Genomic DNA, 23,045 nt, shown 5'->3' on the forward strand with positions numbered 1-23,045 from the left:
CATACATACTGTACACTTGTGAACACGCTTGCATACACGTGTCCTTACATACAAAACTCCTGCCTGATGTTCTCCCTGGGGACAGCGCAATGTAATTGTGTGCAGCAGTGAATTCCACGGTCATTTCCATCCTAAATACCAACTTCAGGGTGGGAAGCCGCTACATTAAAGCAGTTTTTCCGGCGTCACATATGACAAGACAAGAAGAATTCAGTCTAATATCACTCACAGCAAGGAAATGAAATGGAAAAATAACATTCAAATACACTGAAGCGAAGACAAAATTGTGGCATTCACAGACAGGGAGGGTATGCCCAACACGCAGTATGTCATACACTTACATGAACTTGACTTATTTTTATGACTCAGGTTTGCATTAAAAGTTATTGAGCTGTGGTTTTGTGAAAAGCTACAGCCATTACTCAGTTGAAGCATTTCATTTGTGTCTGTATTGTTTGCGCACTCAGTGTAAATGAAAGGCGGCGGAGAGAGAGAGAGAGTGAAAGGACCTTGACAGGAAAGAGTGTTCTCTCTTGTACGAGCCGAGCTGGTTTACTGTACGTGCAACTTGCGAGAGACAACAATCATATATCACTGATGAGTAATGAGCCGTACTCCGCTTATACCGGCAGGCAGAAAAGAGCAACATCAATGTGTCGTATGTAATATTCAAACAGGAAGTACAAAACACCATATGTGTGTGTCGTGATTATGAGCACAAACGAGCAGTAATGACGAAGGCGACGGTGATTTATTGGTTTTAAATTGCTACATCTATTTTCAAGACAGAAAGCAAACGCGTGCATGCAAAGTGTGCTTGGTCAAAGTGGTGTAACTATATAAAGTGAGCACGAGTGTACGACGGCGTGCAGGGTGTCTGGTTCCTTCTCACATTAGATTTTAATGCGTAAACTTACAACAACATTTAACAACTTAATCTCTGCAGTGTCCATCCCACCTCACAATCATTATGATGAGCCATAACATCAGGCTGTTTCCCCAAAAACACAATTATTAAATGAAACCTACATCAAACCTGAACCTGACTAACTGGCCCCTGCAAGTCTCACACTGACCCACAACAATTACCAGAGCATTGATCATAGAGTCTGACACTGTTGCACCTCCTCATTAAAACAGCAATTATGGCGCGGTAACAGAGTGAACTGTCTTACCTTAAGCCAGATGTTTGTTGCAGAAGCTTCCACCTTCACGCTAACCAACTCTGGTGTAATTGATGATGATGAAGACCTTGCTCACCTTGGCTTTTTCATACATTATTTAGGCTGTATGTCCCAACTTGGAAAACAACTCCCTGTCCAGTGCAGTTTGTTTTTTTTTTAATTAAGGTGTTTTCATGTTGCCTAATTAGACCTCAGGACTGTGTGGGTATGTACAGACTGTGTTTGATTGACATCTGCCTAATTTTTATGCTGGATCTCTTAGGGTGGAAAAACATGCACCTTTATCGTTCTGACTGGTGACCTCACATAATTCCCAGCAGAGCTCTGCCCACCTTCAACCCGAGCAGGAGACTAATCAGCTAACTGAAAACACCTGTGTTTGCTACAGGACTATATTCTAAGTGCTTTTTTTGTATTTTTTTATTGAGAAGTGAGATGGGAGTGCTAGTATGGGTTGTTGAGATGCAGACTGAAGTTTGATTGCAGTGACTGTACTGCACTATTGCAAGGCCAGGACAGAGAGGATGGGCAACCACAGGGTTTTTGGGGTGACAGAGCGACCAATCATCCAGAGGCAGAGGAGAGCGATGGTCGGGCCAGAGTTCGGGATTTGGAAGTAGGAGGGAGAAGTTTCCTTTCACACAAATACAAAGTAATAGTGTTCATGTGATATTTCCTTTTTTTTTTTTTAGAATGAATGTCTTGAAGAAATATGTCCTCCAATTTCACATAATTGTGTCCCTTTGCTGCATTTGAAGGACCTATTAAAAACAGGACAGGCCTTGTCTGCTGTTTTGACATATTCAGTCTAGAAATGCAGACATGGGAGTATCCAGCCGCTGAACTGGGACACAGCCTCTGACACAATTCTGCAATTATGTGGTAAGGTGAGAATTTCAACCTGTGGAGGAAAGTTAAGGTGCAGAAAGTTATGGAAGGGGCATCCATTTAACCTTAACTTCAAATATCAACCCATGCAGATGGTTTTCCAGTCAATTGGCCGAGTCAGTTTTCAGTTGAAGCATTCTCTTTGACCATCACATAAACCTCACACTAACCATAACCCTAAACTCCCATGATACTGTTTCACTTGCCTACTGTACACTTCATACATGAGTGGGAGTAGATGCCAATTCATGTTATATAATGCACAATAGATCACGTAATCCTTTAGTTGTCAAAGAATTTAATTCGTACTTTTCCATGACATGTAATCTGCTTTCCAGAGTTCCTGCTCATCCCAAAATATTGTGAGACTATGCTGAAAGCCCAGGAGGAAGAAAAAAATAAAAGCCTCTGTGTGGGTATTCAGTGGGCTGTAAATCTATCAAGCTAAATTTGATTTCTATTACAAGGGGCAGAGTGCTAGATGGCCTTTGGACATGAGGCTTAGAGGACTGACAAATTGAGTCGCTAAATGCCTGCTTTGAGCGATGGTATGACTTTGTGATCGACAGTCCACTAAAGCCTAAGTCACCCTGAGAACTGTAGCTTTGGTTCCACTGTTGACAGGCTCCTGTGAAAGGCTGTGAACGCCCTCCTAAAAGCCCTTCACTTTTATACTGAGATCTGCAGATACATACAGCACAAACTCACCCACGCATGTGCACATTCCCTCAAGAGCACAAAGTTAAAACTCTGAACATCTTGCTGCTTCAAATCCTGGTTGGGATTTCCTGCTCTGCACCTCCTTAAACTCTTTTCTCTTGCCAAGGTCTACTGTACCTCACAGAGCCTTCAAAACAAAGGTTTTGTTTCCAGTGAATCAGCAAACTCAATACACGGAGGTGTTGCGACATGGTTTTTAATACTGTAACAACGCTTTTACTCGCATAACTTTACATTTCCTTTCTTATATCAAACTTTTTTTCTGTTTGAAACTTCCTCCTGAGCTTCAAACTCTCCCCCTTTTTTTTAAAGCTTGATAAATCAAAGATATGCAAATAGTAAAATGTTGACTGAAACAACATTTAGTAATAATAGACCCAACGCTTTCAATGATAATTAAAATTTCCAAATAAGCGTGGACTCTTATGATAATACTCTGTTAATGTGTTTACATTAATTTCCCTTTTGTTGTTGTTATTATTGCGTCTCTTTGCCTTTCTTGCGTCTGACTTGCTGGATTCAAAGACTGTCATTGCTCATTCTGACGCCCTTCTATAATCAAATCCCCAGATTCTAATTACTATGGAGTCTTACGCAAATTTGTCTGCAGCTAAATTATGCTTTTCATCCAGAAAATTACCAAAATTTCTTACAGCGTTATTAGTCCTTTAGCACCACTCCCAAGGCAACCCTCCATTCTTTCTTGCTTTATTGTTTTTATCCTCTCCCCCGGCACATACACATGCTCCTCCATCCATGACGGCTACAGCGCACAGTTGGTGGTTTCCCAATCTTTGTAGACGGCACAGTCTTTAACCATGTCTATTTCAATCATCCCAAATAAGAGAGATCACTCCCTTTTTTTCCTGTCTGCAGTATTTTAGAAGGCAGTGTGTTATAATGTAGCTCTGTACGGTGTTATGAAATATAGAGTTTTCTCTGATAACCAATTGGATACATTTTGGAATCTGAGATAGAATCCACAAGTCAACATGGGCTGCAAAATTCAGTGTGTGCTTTTGACAGTGGTCATTGTAAACCTGACAAATTCCACACAATGGCCCCTTTTTTTCTGTGAGTAATGATGTTCTGATTATCTGGGTTGGACTCATTTGTTGTCTCATTTTGATATCCAGCAGGAGGAAAATAGACACACAATAGCACCCATGGCTTTTATAATCTACGTTGCCCAAGATGGAGGTAGTTTTATCATTACTACTGCAGGCACTCTCCTGACTGCTCTTACTGTCGTTAGTCCAGCTGTGTTCAGACCTGCCAGCTGCTGGCTCAGCTCCAGGCTGCCTGTCACAGGGTCAGCTCGGAGAGACGACCACTCACAGGCTGTAAAACACTGCTGATGGCTAAAACACTCACACCATCCATCATGCGGGTGCAAAGACTGTACTTATCCCCAAGGGGCTTCACACGCACACACACACACACACACACACACGTGCCTTTGAGCTATCGTTTAGTGGAAGTTATCGATTAGCCCTCTGTAATTAACACATACTCCCAAAGGGAATAAATCAGTGCTGATGAATCACTTACTGCGGTGGTGTGTATGTATGTCTGTGTGCTAGTGTGTGTGCGTTTGTGTGTACAGGTTATTGGGTCATTAAGGTTGAAGGAGTGATAGTCAGGCCCTAGATTGAGCTGAACTAAAAGTGCCCCGGTCGACACTATAAAACTGCTGCACTATGATACTGTAACCGGAGGCCTCCACTTTGGACTGACAGAACCTTTAAAGAGTATAAACTACAAAGACCAAAGTTCCAACAGTACATGGACATAAAAACAAAGAAAATCAAGAAAACTGCTACCAAACACCAGCCTCCACACCCAGTTACATGGCTAACATTCAGTAACTGCAACCCTTATTAAAGTTAAGGATTTAACAATCATACAATACAGTTAACTTACTATCATTTTTTCTTTCCCATGTGACCAAATATCACTAATAAAGCAAAGCCTGCAAGCTTGTTTGGGTAGAAAAATTCGAGGCCATTGCACTATTCATGATATATTTTACTCTTTGCAACATGCCCGCCGTGCTCTGCCATGCCTTCTGCTGCACCGCTTACCTAAAATATATGCTCTATCAACTGCATCCATCTGCTGCTGCTGTATACTTCCCTTCCAGCCCCACCTCCACCTGTAGAGTCTCAGTTCCCCGGGGGAAAAGTAATTACTGTCACACCCCAATTCCCGCTGTACTGAACTCTGTGTATTTGTGTGGGGAGTGATGACATACTGTATATATCAACGCTTATTGTCCTTAACACTACCAGAAAAGACCAGTAGAAACATTGGTCTGATCTCATACCGTAACCGGAGGGATAAATCTCTTCTTGACACTGTTGTGGGGCCCTGGACCAAGGGACCAAATCTACACTAGGTTATAACACAGGTACATAAAAATATATATATTATACAGGTGTCTAAGGCCACCTTTTCCTTTGGGCGCATTAACAATAAGCACTGTTGTTACATCAATCTATTCCATCTATTCTATTTTCTATTCATTCAGTCCTTCCACTCCAAAAACTCTGTTGAAATCAAGGTCAAACTGTAACAAGAAGTAAAATGTTATCTTTGTCATGAAGAATTTGCCTCTGCTGTTTGTTAAAGAGTAAAATTATAATGACTAGATACTTAAGAGTCCATCCATTATTTGTTTACAAGTCCTACTTTTGCTTGCATTTGGTCTTGCATTTGAAACCTCACAAGAAAAAGAAAAACATGTTATTCCATCCTTAAGTGGCTGAACATAATGTTATTTGGGTGCCATTACACCCAGTAGAGAACTAAAGTGAGTGTCTCATTCCACTCCTTACGACCGCCCTGTGCTGTTCCCAGTTTCTAATTCTGCCTGTCACTGTAGTCCTGCTTGAGCTTTCAGACCTAACAGGGAGGAGAGGAGCCGCAAAGAAAAAGTCTGGAGTAGACAATTTCATTATACCCAATCCAGCTTTATTTTATTGTACATGCAGGAGTCCAATTACCTTCTTAATTTAATCAGCCAAGTTTTTATTAGCCACTTCATATATTTTTTGTCAAATGGTCTCTGACAGATTGGGAACTCGACCGAAAAGAAAGCATGGGGGCCATTATTTTTTTTTTGGTGGTGAGTTATAAAGGTCAAGTAGAAAATTGAAGTTGGAATAATATATGCCATCAATTTGCACTTCATTTATACTTAGCCTGACAGCTGTCTATCTTCTCTGACAGTTTTAGGTGCTATGCTATTGATAGAATACATTTGTGGATGACAGCGCAGTGGGATCACTGGGATCTTTGTTCATAGTCCAGACAAATAATAGCTGGGCTTGAAATTTGTGTTTATTTATTAATTCATCTATTTGTCTGTTTTTTTTGTTGTTGTTGAACAGCCAAAGAAGCTGCTTTGAATTACAAAAGCACACATGCATAGCAAAGTATTACTGACCTTGCAAGGTTAGGAAACAAAAGGTAATGGTGCTGCGAGTGTTTATCTAAAAGTACATCAAGGTTTTTCCTGAAAAATAGAATTTGTCAGAGGTTTATTCAAAAGGTCTCATTGCAGGCCACAGAAATGACATCAACCATCAAGCCTGGCTCTGTTGTGGCCATGGACTGACCTTTTCTTTTCACAATGTTACTTTTATTTTAGATGAATATGTTTATACAAGTATTTTCTGTTAATTTTCTTTTTTTTATTTTGGATTTCGTTTGAATTTTCAAAATCTTTGACAAAAAGAACAGAGCATACAGTGTCTACGGTGTTGATTTATCAGATTTTTTTCTTTCATATATCACTATGTGGCCTTTTAAAAACTTGAAGGTGGGATTAAAACAATATATCAGGCAAGATATTGACTCATAATCACAATATTTGGAACTTTTTGCCATAAAAAATGTCATTATGTAGTATATGAAACTCCACATCTGGAGACTTTATCATGAAGTGCCAGACTTACAGTTAATATGTTCAGTTTTTTAATTAATAAAAAACAAAGAATTCAAGTTCCATGTTCTGTCATCTAATATATTATTCCGTTACTTTTCCTGATGTTTTAAGTTTTTGCCTTCATCATTTCAGTATCAGTATTGAGATATTTCGGCAGGTATAGTATCAACGTCATAATTTTGGTATCGTGACTAGTCCTTTCATTTTGCCATGGAAATGCACTAAACTGGTAGCCACCATGTCAAATCTGAAATTGGAGGGAAATAAGAAAAAAAAAAAGCAACATAATCTCACAAGCATGCAAGATTAATCTCACAAACACACAAATCCTGACCAAAGACAGTGTGATGCAAGCCTCAAATCAAAACGAACGACTTAACATCTACCATGATGATTTACGTGGAAAACATACAGCTGTTGTCAGCGCGGTAACAACGGGATCCTCCAGACACAACCCACAGCCGAATCTGTTGATTGCTGCGTTTCTTTGGAGCTTTCTCAAGGCTAAATGAGCTATAGGATGAGTGCTGCTGGCGGTGTGCCCCGCCGGAACAGCTCCATCCTTTAACACTCTGATTGATCACATTACAGTTAATTAAATATTGGCAAATTGCTCCCATCCAAGGTTGGGCCATTAAAGTTTACACTCCAGCCACATTTATCACTTTTCGTGTCTCTTTTATCACCACCGGTTGTCGTCTTTCCTGTGTGTCAAGTGGATGATGATAAACGCCCAAGCCCTTCATTTCTCTCACTTGTACATTTTTACCTTTTTTTTTTGGTTTAGCTTCTTACGCTTCCCACTGGCTTTTCATTTCAATGAAGTATGACATCTACAATGAGGGAGCGCGCCGCAGTGAGTCTTTTCCATATTCCTCGTTCTGTGTGTAACCATCAGTATCTCAAAAGGGATCAGGCAAGGGGAAAATGACAAGGAAGAGCTAGGAGCATGAAAATGACACTATCGGGCAACAGCAGAAGGAAAACACAATTGTTCAGCTGTCAGGTAAGGTGCTACCCTAATAAATGACTATAATGCTGATGGGCAGGGTCATGTTGTATGTCTGACACACATATGGTATTAAGATGGCTCTCATCCTCGCTGACAATAACATATGAAAAGATTCCCACCTATTTTCAGCTACAAGTTGGTCCGTTCCAGGATTCCCTCAGGTCTCACGTAAGGGCGGTGGAAGAGACCGATGGAGCAGACAGGGATGGAAACAAATTGTTGTCCAATTGGGTATGGTTGCAGAGTGATTCATTACTAATGCATTCAGTTTACAGGCCTGAGGGGAAGTGAAGACAGCATATCACCTCTGATAAGCCACAAGGCGCTCCTTAAAAATAAGCCATCCTTTTTATTTGGGGAGAGCTAGAGAGGTAGAGGAGAATCCGGACTGTAAAGCTCAAGTCTGTGATTAAATGCAATGAGATAAAACCCTCAGTCACTTGACGATTACTTATCAAGAGCCGGCCACCCCTATAAATGAGTCTGATAAAAGCTGCAACATTGTTTTGCATAGTGGCACAGAGAGAAGGTAGCTCACACAAGCTGCAGGAGAAGCTATTGCGGATGCCTCTGAAATCTCAAATACATTATGTGTATCTGCAGCCTTATTCGGTCAGAAGCCTTCATGACACACATGAATTATTTGAATTCTGTTTTGTTCTTATGCCATATAATATTTTCTTGACATTCTGGTTCGTTAAAAGCAACATGAACAATAAGTATGTTGGTTGACGCATACAGAATATGTGCACCGTGTCACAGAACATGTTAGGCTGCAGGCAACAAGAGAGCACATTGTGATTCACATTCTCTGCTGTTTTCAGGGTGTTCAGTATACTTACAATGAATGCAACCGTGAAGTACAAAGTGGGGACAGATGTAGTTGTTTAAAAGAATGAAAGAAGAAAGCTTTAGTTTAAATGCTGCCTACTTTCACACCTCTGTACACCTGGCCAGTCGCTGCATGAAGAAGTCATGCTTGTCAAGTTGGCAGCTTAGGAAAGCTACAGACAGGATTCAGTCAAGACGGCTTCCAAATGGGCTTCCAGTACATGAAACTTTCAGAATACTCAAGCTGGCAGCTCATAGTCCCGATCCTGTTGAGGGAAAGCCAGCCCCTGACTTCTCCTGAGTGACACATTCCTGACTTCACCGCTTTGTCACTCAGGCCAATTATATTTCAGACTATAGTACATGAAATATGAATATGTTCATGACAAAATACAAACTGACTGCATCTCGTGGTGTGCTCATCCAGTGTACCCACTGCTCCGGCGTTCAGGAACATATTGCGTTTAGTAAATGGGACGTGGCCTCAAATGAAAAGAAAGAGAAATACAACTTATACTAGGCACTTGGCCTGAGCTGAACCTCCTCCTCTACACTCACGGCCCAACTTTTAATATGTTTCTTGTTGTTTTTCATATGTTAATGCGTGTTGTTCTGGCACACATTCAGACCACTTTCAATTACTCTATAGAAGGTCTACATCGTCTCAGTGCCAGGTCAGGCTTTTTACTGTGGGCCCTTTGAGCTGAAGCTTGCCAGGACATCACTGAAGACCTGATCTAGTTGTGATAACATAAGTGGAAGGTGTAGTTCTATAGTGTCAGTCAAGAGTGACAACTGGGTTAATAATGTCATGTGTCTTTATATTGACTAGCGAGTTGGCTGCTTGCCACATAGATATGCTGCTGTACAGGAGTTAACAGAGTACATGTACCTACGGGGGTCTGTGCTGGAGTTACAAAAAGCAATCAATGGCGTTGCATTTAACATGCAGCTGAGCACAGATTGTGCTAAGACACGTTTTGACCGAGTAAATTGTCAGTGGTGAAAGTGAAACCTCTGCCTCTTCCGCAAATTTCACGCTGCAAAATGGTGTGAAACTCTTTTTCTTTGATTTTGGAGGGACTGACCCTGAAACCTGATATTCACTGATGTTTTAGGAACTTTCTCAATCAGCCACATGTGTAGTCAATGTCAGGAATAAGAAATCAATTATCCTAACCTATTGTCAATATAGGACAACTCTGAAAAACCCTTGATTACGTTCAATAACTTTTTTTTTTTTTTCATTAAATGCCAAAGTTTTTAAGAATCGCTGTTTTATGTGCATGGCAAGTACAATATGGTTGGATGGAAAAACTCTGACGGGACACAAACTCATGTCTCCTGCATGAAAGTCAGACTTGCTCCCTGCCCATCCAGTTTAAAGTTAAAACCCAAGAACACAAAGAAAAATATATGAAGAGGACAAAAGGTCAGCTTTATATATGGCCGAAGAAATAATGCGCATGTGACGAAGCAGAAAATTGATAACATCATTGCCCCCAAAGGGAAGTGCTGTGTGGTCCCTTTGCCTTGCACTCTACTTCACCTTTGATGCAACAAACTACAGCAACCTATGAGTCATTGTGGACATAAATAACTTAAAGTGTGGAGGAGACTATGGTTTACTGCTGCAACTGTTTGCCACAAAAGCTACATTCCACGCTGATCAAAAGGGTAACAGCAAGTCTTCTCCACATCTAAAAACCTATTATCATCAGTACACAAACTGTCATGCGGTGAATGTTGAGTGATGTCATGTCACTGAGGTCAGCTACATCTAATAGTTCACACAGTCGGATGCCACACAGGTGGAGAGTTGTTGGAATGTGATTTTAATGCCTGCAGCTGGGCTCTGATACACAGATATAAAAAGGCAGGAAGTGAGGTGAGGCTGGTGCAGATGCAAAAGACAAAAAGAGACAGACAGCGAGGAAGAGGAAGACAAAAATGTCTTCTTTGGCCTGTATGTACAGCCTGCAGTCATTCCTTGTAAGGCCTTGCCTCTGTCTTATCTGACAGATACTCTTACTTGTTCTTTACCTCCTGTTGGTTGTGCCTCCATGACATAAGGCCAAAACCATACGCATGCCCCAGGCAAAGATGGGAAAAGGGTGAGAGGCATAAAGGTGTATTTCACAATGGAAGGAGGTAACTGCCTTGGGCTGAGACAAAAAAAAAAAAAAAAAAAAAAACATTCCACTTTTATTCTTGGTAATGGAGCATTTTACAACAATGATCCACACCCATGCGCTCCGTCCATTTATCTAGAAGATAAAATTTTAAGAGCTGCTAAATAGCGAAGTGTTTCTCCTCTTTCAACAAACTGAAAGCATGAGTGGAGCCTCTGGAAGCAAAAGGTGGTGCATATGGAGAGATTAAGGAGGGAGGGACTTTGTAGAGAGCTCTTAAATGGAACAAGGGATGAAAGTATTAGAAGAGAAAGATAGGAGCGGACAATGAAGCAGGACAGGCGAGTCGGGGAATGAGTACGGGGAATATGTACAATCATAATGCATGTAAGCTACTGAAAGAAGCCTTCTCTGTTTTTTTTTTTTTCCTTTTCTCTCACCCCTCGTGCACACGCATATTTCTCGATGGTCTACGAGTGCAGATCACCACTATCTCTTCCTAAGTTGCACCTCCATTTTATGCTCCAGTGGATGACAATAATTTAAGCCTCCCGATATGCAAATGTCTTTAATTGGACTGTCACAAGTTCCCAGGCATCGTCAACTTTACAAAATGACTGAGGCTGGGAGCAGATTGGATTTTGGTGGCCAATCTTGTACACTTAATTTTCAGTAATTTTGCAAGCGTCTCACCGCGGGGTCCTGCGACATGCCACTTACAAGACTATCTATACCAGCTGGAAGATGTAAAAATAAGACGACTCTCTGTCTTGTCATTTTCATTCCCTCCCACATCTTTCTCTCTCTACCCAATTACTCCCATCTCAGCCAGACCCTTCAATACTCATGCGACTAATCTTGTTTGTACCTTTTAAAACCTCTATGACTATTGGGTAGGAGCCAGCAATTTTCCCCCCCCTGAAGGCTCCTGTTGTTCCCATTCTGTCAGATAACTATATTTTCTTGTGCACTCAAAACCTCAACCGTGTTTAGAAGAATGTGTCTTCTCCGGCTGGTTCGAACTTAATGGCTTTGTTTGTAAGGATTGGGGAGCGTACATGCGTGAGTGTGTCTGAAGTCAGCTCCCACACGAGCGCATTGTAATTCATGAGGATTAATATAATGCTCATAATACATAAATGTTCCGTGCAGTTGTAGTTGTCGTGTTTTCTCCGAGGGAAGAGCAGAACCTTGTTGAAATGTAAAGGTGTACAGCCGGCAGCGTTTATCTGTGTATATGTACGTGATCGGGGAATGAAAGCAAAACCAGCTCATACAATATAAAGCTAATGCATTTAATGTATTCTCCTTTCAGGTAAATAACCTTGATGTGCAGCCTCCTGATTATTCTCCGTCATCTCGAGTGATCCAAGGCCGTTCATTCACCTGTCCTGTTTTTGTATCCTCTTTGTTTATTTAAAACATTTTTTTTCATGTTTTCTCGAAGATTTTCCCATTCAATTACCGAGCTAGTGTGTCAAATGTCAGGTCCGTGTGTATATTTCATTATAACGCAGAAAGGAAGACCACCTCATACATAACTTCCATCCCCGAAGGCGTCACATTTAAAGCAAGAACACCTTCTTTTCCACATGTCACCGGTTAAGATGAGGGACTCTTCCATCACATCGCTCTGAATGAAGTTTTTTTTATTTTGATGGTGTACCGACCTCCACCCACCAAGCCTGTTCTCACTTAATTGAGTCTTTGATTTGCATGTGAGCGAACATGTGGAAATGATGTTAGCCGTGATGACATGTAAAGAAAAAGAAGATAAAAGACCAGTGCGGAGATAGGAAGCTGAGCCTTGATGAGGCTAAAGTGAGCTTCTGACTGCGACTCCCCCCCCCCCCACCCCGCCCCCTCCCTCAGTAAATGGGAACGTATAAATCCCCAAATTCCACATCTCACTTTGAAAAATTAGTGCTATCAATTCGATATGAAAGAAAAGTGGAGAAGGGAGCGGAGGATTTCTGCTGCGATCGCTTCGTCAGGTGATTAAGGCCACGAGATGTTTGGTGGAATGATGTTCTAATAACCTCTGCGCTACAGAGCTACAGGGCTGAGGCCATCCAGGAATTAACTACATGAATGTGGGTGGGGGATTAGTATTAAATTTAAAGCTGTCTGTCTGTTATGTTTCTATCAAAAGGAGATTTTCCTTTGATTCACACGTTCATTTCTTCATGCTCTCCTGGGTGATGTTTAATAACGGCAGTTCATTGCTTTTTTTATTCAGTGTGACAGACAATTTCTTGCCCTTGTATGAAGATTCTGCCCATTCAATAAAAATCCACCGAGGGTGAAAGAATAAGGGATTAATAAATGAGTACCAGAGTAAATCAGGGAGCGGAGTGTGACGTAACTGTGTGCCGCTATGTCGAATGCTTTGAATTTTCCACGTCGCTTCACAAGAATGGAAAACCTTTATGTGCGTCCGTGTCTTTGAGTCTAATCAGATCTCACTGATGTTTTTCAAAAAGTTGTTTACAGAGCAGCGTCTCTTATATTCCTCACCGCCGCGTCACCGAATCAAATCTGCTGCTTTCAGTGTGAGACGCACGTATTGTGTCGAGCGTGTGTGTGTCCAGTGGATATCTCTACGGCTCCAGAGAGGGAGCGGAGGAAAAAACTAGGTGATAGAACGATGACAGGAGGAAAATGTGAGGGATTAAAGCCGAGAGGAAGCTGTCAGATTTCAAAGAGAAAGGGAGGTCCTTTTCAAGAAAGAGACAGAAAGAGGACTGAAAGTCAGATGGTATGATTTGGTGATGTGACTGGGAGCCAGACCAGAGATAGAGCGATGAAAAACACAAGTATTCAGAGGTAGACAGGATGAGCCTCGAAATTTAAGTTGTATATATCAAAAGCGGCGTCGAACTCTTTGAAGCGCAGCGGTGATGTACTGGCAAGTGATGAATGTGATATTGACAAACTGCTAAAACATGGATTGCTCTCAGAGTGCTGCTTCGAGAGTTGAACTTGAAGTCTTTGAATACCGTGACGACTCGGAGCAGACTGTTCCTTCTCCTTCCCTGTATGTTTGTCTCTCGTGAGGAGCGCTCATAACAGTTTGTTGACACTTTAATTGGAGGTCTTGAGGCTTGAATACTAATCATCAACAAATATAGCGGCGGCAAATATGTATATTTCCATATGTAAGTAAACACATATGCACACCTAAGAAATGTGTCATCAGTTCAATAAAATGTGTTCTTTGCACATTGTGCTACTCACACATAATACTTTCATGTATTATTCACAGAATTGCGGCAACAGATGCAGTGAAACACTGTGTACCCTATCTGCCGTAGCTGGTTTCACACCATATGCTGCAGCTGCTGTGCTGCTATGTTTCTCACGTCATAGAATAACTGTAGCATTATTAAATAGCATTAAAGGTGAAAATGACATTCTACATTAATTCACAGAATAGAGGTGTATCCTGTAGACGCACTACTACTTTGAGTAAGGGCATGCCATTGTGACAATGTCTTAAAGTGAGACTATGTAACTTTTACCGTTGTTTCTCTTCTTTACACTTTATTATTGTAGGGCAATGAAGGGTTATTGTTGTCTGACTCCACTGTTGGGTATTATATTGATATCATGATATGAGACTAGATATATTAGATTTTGGGTATCGTAATATGGTGATGTGTAAGTAAGTGTTGTCTGTTCCTTGGTTTTAAAGGCTGCATTACAGTGATATCATCTTCTGAACTTCTAATAGTTCTTCATGAGAATTTAATTTTTGTGTATTTAAAAGTTCATCCCTGCGCCCACTTGCCCTCCATTATATAAAAGGCAGGATCAATGCAGTTTGCAGGCTTCTCATATTTCAATTTCAGAGCTGTATCAGCATATATTTTGGGAGTCTCCTGTTGGTTATCTGGTAAAAGGTGCATTGCAAATTGATCTGGTCTGTATGCTCCATCAAAGATAGTTTGTTAAAGAAACACCACTCTGTATAGTTTTGATATTTAAAAGGATAGCTAGGATTGTGTCTTTTTGCTGTTCAAAAAGACCAACAGATAAATGAGTCAGGCAATAAACACTCCAGCTTTATTTTCCAGTCTTGTACTTTGTAGCTAGATAACAGTCGAGTACTAACTGACAGCTTACCCACACATCCAGGGCTGAGCAGCAGCTTGTTTGCTAGTCTGTGAAATTATAACGTTAGCTTTTCTTAGGTAATGTAACTTTTAGCTCAGCAGCCACAGAGAAGACTGAGAGCTTTACTTGCTAGCGGTTTGTTCCAGTATTATTGCCTGGACAACTACATGGAAGTCACAACTAAATTGAATTAAATGTATTTAATGTAATGATTGGAATAACGAAAAAAGAACTTGAACTATCACAGTGATGTATCCCTTATCAATGATAACGGTGTTAACAGTGTAATCAAAAATGAAGTCAGTTATGTCTAATATCAGTTCTCATAACATGACTTTGTAGCACTCAATAGATGTACAGTTTACACGGTATCGTTAGAATGGACAGTGATTCCTAAGAAAGATACTTCAACCCCCTCCCACACTGGTTAAATAACACTGCAGATGCAAACAACTGTCAACTCTGTCATAGTTCAGTGCATATTTCATCATATCATCATACTCATGATAAGAAAGGGCTTTAAGTGGAAAAATTTGGAACATCTGCAAGAACAAAGCTCAGATCTGTTAATGTCATGAATGTTTGCAGAGTCAACAGAGCCGCAATATCATCCTTGAATAGCAGAATCTTAGCGGAACAGAGTCAACAGAAGCAGATTTACCCACTTCAGACATGGAGCGTACAATGCAGAAGTACAAAGCCTCACAAATCAGTTTGTGATTTCAATAGCGCTGAATGCCTCGGTGTGAAAGCAACTACATCACTCAAGCATCTCTGCTTCTCAGTTGGATGAAGAGGTAGTTGACTGGAAATTCTGATTAATGGCATTCAAGAGAAGCTAAAACATGTTCTTTTTCACTTGCTTTTAAAGGAACAAAGGAGTGAGTCCCAATGCTAACTCTGCTTACCCCCCCCCCCCCTTGCCAGTTCTGTAACTCATCAAAAGACAAAAAAGCTAAAAGCCTAGAAAAAAAAATCTCATTACAAAGACTATTTCCCTCATCTGTGTGGTTCAGTGAGGAAGCAGATTGCATTTCAGTACTTCATTAATAAATGAGTATGTGAACAATGGCAGAGTGATGGCTCCATTGTCTTGAAGCCAAAGTCTGAGGCACTCTGAATGCCAGAAGCAAGATAGTCATTATGCTGCCTGTGCTCTTAAGCTCAAAAGTCTGCAGAAACAAGTTTGCATGAATAACAGTATCACTGAATAACACTGTGCCTGAGTTTGACTTTACAGTACTGCTGTGTTAGCAGTTAAGTCCTTATTTTGGACAAACTTTATTCCATCCATCTGTTTCCTATTGGCCATTCATAAACTTATGTCAAATATAGATCTAATTAGATTGAACTCTTCCAAACAGAAAGAGCCATCGTCTGTGAGAGAGTGATGCATCTGCCGCGGACAGTGTTGTGTCTCCGAGAGGCTAACGGATGCCTCTCCAAACCCTGAATGCACCGGAGCCCGATGAAATCTGACAGGTGGAAATGATTTAAGCAAGGATGAAAAAAAAGAGTGAAAGCATGCAAGAAGTGGGAAAGAAAGTGAGAGCTTGTTCCAGGTTAAAATACAAGCATAATGTCTAAAGGAAAAAGGTGGAGCTGAATTGTGGAGGGAGGAAAGTCTGAACAGAAAGCACAGATGGATTAAATGCATCTGACAGCTTTGTGGTGGAAAGGAGTCAAAAAAAAACTCCTTTGGATAGAGTATCTCTACACACAATTATTTCAATCTGTTACTTTTTAATCATGGTTTTAAGCAATGGCTTTGAAGTGGAGATTTTGAGGGAATTGACACGGAGGCACCTGTTTAAAAAAAAAAAAAAAAAAAAGAAAAGAAAAATGAGTTAAAAAAAAAAAAACAGATGACTTATTAAAAGCAGCCCCCTGGCCTCTCTAAATTTGTATGCAGTTCATGAAATGAGCTTTAAAAGGCATAAAGGGTCTCTCATCAGGACGCTCCTTCTTTAACTTCACATCTAAATTTTTCAATCACGATAGGCTCTGATAAAAGTGATTTGTAGTTTCCATTTAAGTACTTTGACAGAAGATAAGTTCATTTTAGGCTCCGCATTTATGGGATTACTGTGGGTTGTTTTTTTTTTTGCATAATATGTGACATTTTTCCTCATGGAAATTATAAATCTTTGGAACACTAAGCTTATAGTAAATATAGTAACAGCTTAGCCAGAGCAGGTACTGTAAAGCCTCATTTATACCCCTGAGCAGAGGTGCACATGGACAGCTGCGGGTATCACAGACACGTAGCAGCTCTGTTATACTACTTCCTGGAGTCTGCTTGGAGGACACATTCAACACATGCGCGGCGAGGACAGGTCCGCACAGTCATAACAAATTGGAGAGACGTGGATGTCTGCACAGAGCCTGTGCGTACACCCTATGATGACAAAATTCATGTCACATGGACCCTAGCAGAGCTTTGCATACTTACAGACGTGGAAGGTATCATTTCACTTAAACAGATTCAACTAGCTGCAAAGATCCTGTATTTGTGGATTCATTTTTTTCATGTGAAGATTACAGTTATTTGATGTGCGTCGTCAAAACGTGCATGTTTTCACACATACTTCAGTGCATTTTGTGGTGAATTATCTCATCTTTTACAAGTAGAGACTTTGACTGTAGCCCTGACCTTTATCCTCACTACTTATGATACTATTTATTTCATTTCCACGCATTTATTCCATTCATGACTCAACACAACACATTTCACCTTTCAAACAAACCCTTCTCATTCGTCTCTTGTTAATAAACACATTACGGTGTTCATGCTTCTCCACCTACACATTGTACTGAGCTCACTGCTGCTGTGCTAATGAGACACTTTTCATAATTAGCTTGAGATCTGTTTCCCAATCAGACAGACAGTGAGAGGCTAATTAATCACAGCACATTAGCCAGGCTGTATGTTTACTCACATCCATTTACATTGCTTTATGGCAGTGAATGACGATATGATATTACCTGCTTTTTTTGGAGTGATGGAAAGCTTTTGGATTCTCAGAAGAAAGCCGAGGTCAGAGATCATTGATTTTTATTAATGCCTTGAGAGGTGCAGTAATATTAGAATTTGATAACATTGTTTTTTCAGTCATAAGATGAGACAGCAAAAACAGACTAATGCCTGCTGTCAGCCTGACTTCTTATTTATTGTGAATGATTGCAGAACGCAGGTGGGAATCAAAAGTAAGCCCTCCCTTATTCAGAGTTTGACAAAAAGCAAACTGCATGAGACGCAGCAGAGCTAACATAAAGAGTGAAACATATTATTTATGCACAGTGAACGTGTCTGCATAGCACACCCAGGTCTTTTGAACCTGTCCAAACTGCCAGTACTGTTGATTGAGCAACATATGCGTTTGTGGGCCACTGATGAGACATTACCTTGGTGTTCCAGCAAAAGCCGCAGGGCTCCTGGGACCCGTGAAAGTGAAGGATTGACACATGAATGGTATGTTACGCCACAGGAAAATGTGTGAGTGTCAGTGTCTGTGTATGCTTGCAATAGAAAACCATGAGTGACTGACAAGCAACTAACCTGTCTCTAATAACGCTGCTCCAGACATCTCTCCACAACCTTTCAATGCTGGTGGAACCCATACACTCTATAGACTGTATGGCTTAGATCACATGTAGGTACACTTATAGTTTGCATTTGTATTCATTCTGTTTTATGAATAGCTGTGTTTATTTTTTATTTATTTTTTTTATTATTGTTTAAAGATAAAATTATAGATAAAAGTAGTCATCTTTTAAATGCTGTGCTGAAAATGTCTAAATCTTAAACCCCATAATTCTCTTGTGATTACACTAGCATTGAGAGGTTGTGGAGAGATGTCTGGATATCAGTCATCAGCATCTTCTACAGTGGCCCTCTTTACAGGTTGGATTGGTAGGATTATTTTGACTTCTGGTCTGTTTACAATGCATCTTAATCATATTTACAATGTATAAAATCCTGCACCCTTCTTCCGTTCCCCTAGCCCACAGATGCCAGTTTAGTAGCTAATGTTAGCATAATCTACATATTAACAATGAACAATAAAACTACAATACAACATTTCTAAACAAAAGCAACTATCAACATCAGCAGACATTCTATCAAAGACTTCAACCAGGATGTTGTCACTTGTCATATCTTAACGTAGCCTCACTGAAACAATGTAACCTAATTAAACACGGTGCAGTTCAACACAGACATTACAACTACATTAGGAAGAGTGCACTGCTAATAAGATGTGAAGTGCTTTCTGACTTTTACCCACCTGAAAGAATAAATGAAAAATGTAATGGATGAGGTGGCTGATAACAGCCAACTGAAGAAGCAGCCAAGCCACCACTTTAGAGAACTGAACGTTGCCCACAAGCATCCTCGTGCCTTTCATACTCAAACAGAAATGTATACGAAAGTGTGAGCTAGATAATATACATAGAACAAATAAACACACTAATACTCACTGTATGAGATTAACAAAAAACAATGAATGCATGTTACTTATCGCTGATTATTTAAAAAAGCAACAAAAAAAACAGCTTATAGAAAGATTGCATGCTCTTACTTTGTAATGTGGAAATGATGTTGTCAGCAGGCGATCACTTGCTATCTGAAAATGGCCGAGTGATACAAGTGGAATTTAATTCAGACTGGCAGACTGTTTGTCTCAAAACTCTGTGTGTGTAAAAAGCAAATCCACAAGGGTAGAACTGAGATCCACAAATGTTTTTTCGATTCACAAATAAAAACTTTCAAATGCCTGTTGGAAAGTTGTGAATGTTAGGAACATAGTAACAAATGCTTTTCATTTATTTGTAAATTAATTTGATGTATTCACAGATTTTTTTTTTTATTTGTGGAATTTGTTTGTGTATTGGCAGATCCGTTTTAATAATATAATATTTTTTTGAGTTTACAAATCTTTTTTTTGTATTTGTGGAAGGTGTTTCATATTTACAGATTACATATTTACACTCAGATTGTCAATCTGTCCACACAAATCATTATGAAACAAATCTCTCTCCATTCAAGGTCTTTGCTAATTTAACAGCATAAAATAAGAAAACTGTATTCCTGTAGGTTGTATTCTCCATTAGGCTGGACGAGATCAAAGTTGTGAAAACAACAGGGGGGCTTTGAATACACCACCAAGAAGGAGGAGGAAATGATGGATTAATCCTGGAAGGCTATTGATGTAGCACTTTTCTCCTTTTGAAAGTAACTCGGCGATTAATCGACCAATGAGAATTTAACCTAAAAAGTCTTGTTCAGTGTTTGGTTGTCCTAAAAGACCCTTTAAGGAGTCGGATATTCAGTTTTTCCGGTAAGTACATTTAGTTTTAATGATTTTAGGCCTGTTTTTCGCTAGCAAAAATTAGCATTAGCATTATCACAGTTAACCATAGACTGTAAATGCACTGTACTAACCAAGCTAGCAGCTAGAGTCAGCTCTACCCGCTCTTCCAAATATGGTCACCTCTGGCTCCAAAAATCAAAGATGGCGACAGTCGAATTGCTAAACTCAAAGCTTCAAAACGGCAGTCCACAAAACAATGGGTGACTACGTCCCTATTTTCATACAGTCTATGAGCAGAACACAGAACATTAATTACCATCAGATCCTGATCGATCCAGTGTTGATGAAGTTGCCACTGCTGTGCTGCGTGCATAAATGCGTACAGCCTCTTTCTCAGCTAGAGACGCACTTATCGTTTCAGCTGCTGTGTGATGCTGCAGCCAGCTGTGACACACAGCCAGCTGTGGGCAACAAACAGAACATCAGTTCTGATGTTTCTGTGAAATCTAGGATACATTCAGTGACACCTGAACAACATTATTGGAAGATTCAGACATTAATCTAACATGTTTCAGATGTGCCTATTTTGATGGACATTTAGGTATAGATGCAAAAATAGAGAAGTAAAAGAAGCAAATTACATGAAATCCAATCTGTGTGCTGAAATGTGAACAAAAGTCTAAAACACTGGAAACTTCTCCGTCCACTCAAACAGACGCAAAACAAAGGCAAATTGCACTCCGCTGCAAAACTTCATGGGCGTGTTTGCACCAGTATTTCATTAGTGCAAAATCTTTTGTGAATAAGACCTTAAAACGGGGCAGATTGTGGGTGCAAATGCTGCACAATTCATGGTGCTATTAGTAGGCGCAATCCATTCTTTGTGGATTTGACCCTATGTGTTATGACAGACTTGACAGAGGAAAAAGCTACAGACAAGTTTTGTTCATACAGCTAAGTAACCCTTCATGAATAAAATATAGGCTTAGGTATACCAGAAAGCTAAAGATGTATACCAAAGTGTGCTTTTTTGATGTTCTTTTCTGTAGCATATAGCAACCTTTTTTATTTTCGTTGTTTCTTAGAGCAAAATGCCTACACTTTGTCAGACAAAACCATGCATAAAACAGTGCATCTATACTGGTGCTTTTCACTCTTCCCGACATTCTGTCTATGTGATTTTGAAGCTTGTGAACTGCTGTAGCGCCAAAGTGATGGCTGATGTCAGTCTCAGCCAGCTTTTGGGCACAACAGTGCCCTGTTGTTCCAGATCGGTGAGTGTGGTGACTGTTGCACCCTGCTCAGCAGTCCGAGAGGATTACTGGACAGGTTTGGAGTCATGTAAACAAAGACTAGCAGGGAAACACTGTGGGTTTACGCTGGCTTTCTAGTTTTAAATATTGAAATGGAGTGACTTATGATATGCTTTCAGGTGAGCACAGATGAAAAATTCATCTTTTAAAATCATGTGCATTTTTATATTAACATCTACTCTACATTAAAATGAATGTTGGATATACAGTATATGTATAAGCAAATATTGTCACGCTGCATGAATGAATATACTGCAGCAGGTGGTGATTTCCTTACAAATTATAGCTTTTCTAAGGTTCTTGTCATCATCACTTCGGCAGCATAACCGCCGTCAGTCAGACACTGCGTGTCTGTGTCATGGATGCACTGTAATTAAAACCTGGCTGACTTAATTAATGAGGCTTAACCGCTACCTGTGCACTGCCCTGCCACTCCGCCCAGCAATTTGGTGGAAGACGGCAGGATTCGCTTCAGCTAATTACCGAGTAACTGTCTCTGCCCTGAACTGTGTCTGCCTGGTTGGACACCATTGCTTTAACTGGCAGAGAAAAGAGGGTGACTTGTGCGGTGTGTGTGTGTGTGTGTGGCTTTGTTGGGGTAGCTGAAAAGTGCAATGGAAGAGGGGTGAGATAAAAAAAAAAAAAAAAAGAGGAAGAGGCGATGAGAAGAAACAAGAGAGTGGCAAGAGAGAAATATGAAGTTATAGAGATAGCACAAAAAGAGAAGCAGACTGCAATAAGACGCTGGTGATGTTAATGTTCTTGTTTATTAATAATTTAGTGAGAATTTTCCCGTCTTCCCAGTACCTTCACTTATGAAATCTAGGAATACCCATGTGCTCTGCCTGTTGTGTGTGTGTGTGTGTGTGTGTGTGTGTGTGTGTGTGTACATCCTCATCGTGTCGTTGTCAGTATATCGAGAGCCAGAGGACATATGCTGGTCAGCCAGCTACCCTCCCTACTGTCTCATCATTTTCTCTCTTTCTCCCTGTAGGGTGGCCATTACAGTGAGCCCCCTCAGGCCATGCCACAATATACGCACACACACATACATACACACAGTACAGCAGACAGTGGAAGAAAATGTTTTGGTAATCATACACACATGCACACTTGCACACACACACATACACACACACACTCTCTATCCATCCATCCAGCCCAGCTCAAGGGCCTCAGCAAGTGGGCTCCCACCTCATGCTAGGGCCTTGGCCACATTAGCAGCCTGGCGGGAGATAGGCTGGCTGGGCTCGCCAACAGCCTCCAGCTAACGTCCTCCCACAAGAGAGCTGGCACCCTTTAGACAAGCTGGAATGGTCACACAGTGGGAAGAATCTAATCCGGTTTGAGTCTTCTTTTTTTTTTTTTTGTTTTCCCCGTGTGTTGTCCTCAGCCACCATGGGGCTTATTTGGGACACTTTCCACTCTAAACAAATACGAAATATGAGTGCTGTATGTGATGTGTGCTCACTGGGAATTATTGGATTAAATGGTTGGAACACAGAGCAAGGTTAACGCTAAGAAAAAAAAAGCTGTGGTGCAGCAGTTATAGTACATGAAGCCAATTTAAGCCCCTTCACAGTGATAT

At 40.5% G+C, this 23,045-nt stretch overlaps 1 protein-coding gene across 2 annotated transcripts in view; it reads right to left on the reverse strand.

Moving 5' to 3' along the window:
• LOC121898483 (calsyntenin-2-like) overlaps positions 1–23,045 on the reverse strand; it is a 206,710-nt gene that overhangs the window by 119,564 nt on the left and 64,101 nt on the right. The gene's annotated exons all lie outside the window — the stretch shown is intronic.

The sequence above is a fragment of the Thunnus maccoyii genome, chromosome 6 (genome assembly GCF_910596095.1).
Source record: "Thunnus maccoyii chromosome 6, fThuMac1.1, whole genome shotgun sequence".
Lineage (NCBI taxonomy): Eukaryota > Metazoa > Chordata > Actinopteri > Scombriformes > Scombridae > Thunnus > Thunnus maccoyii.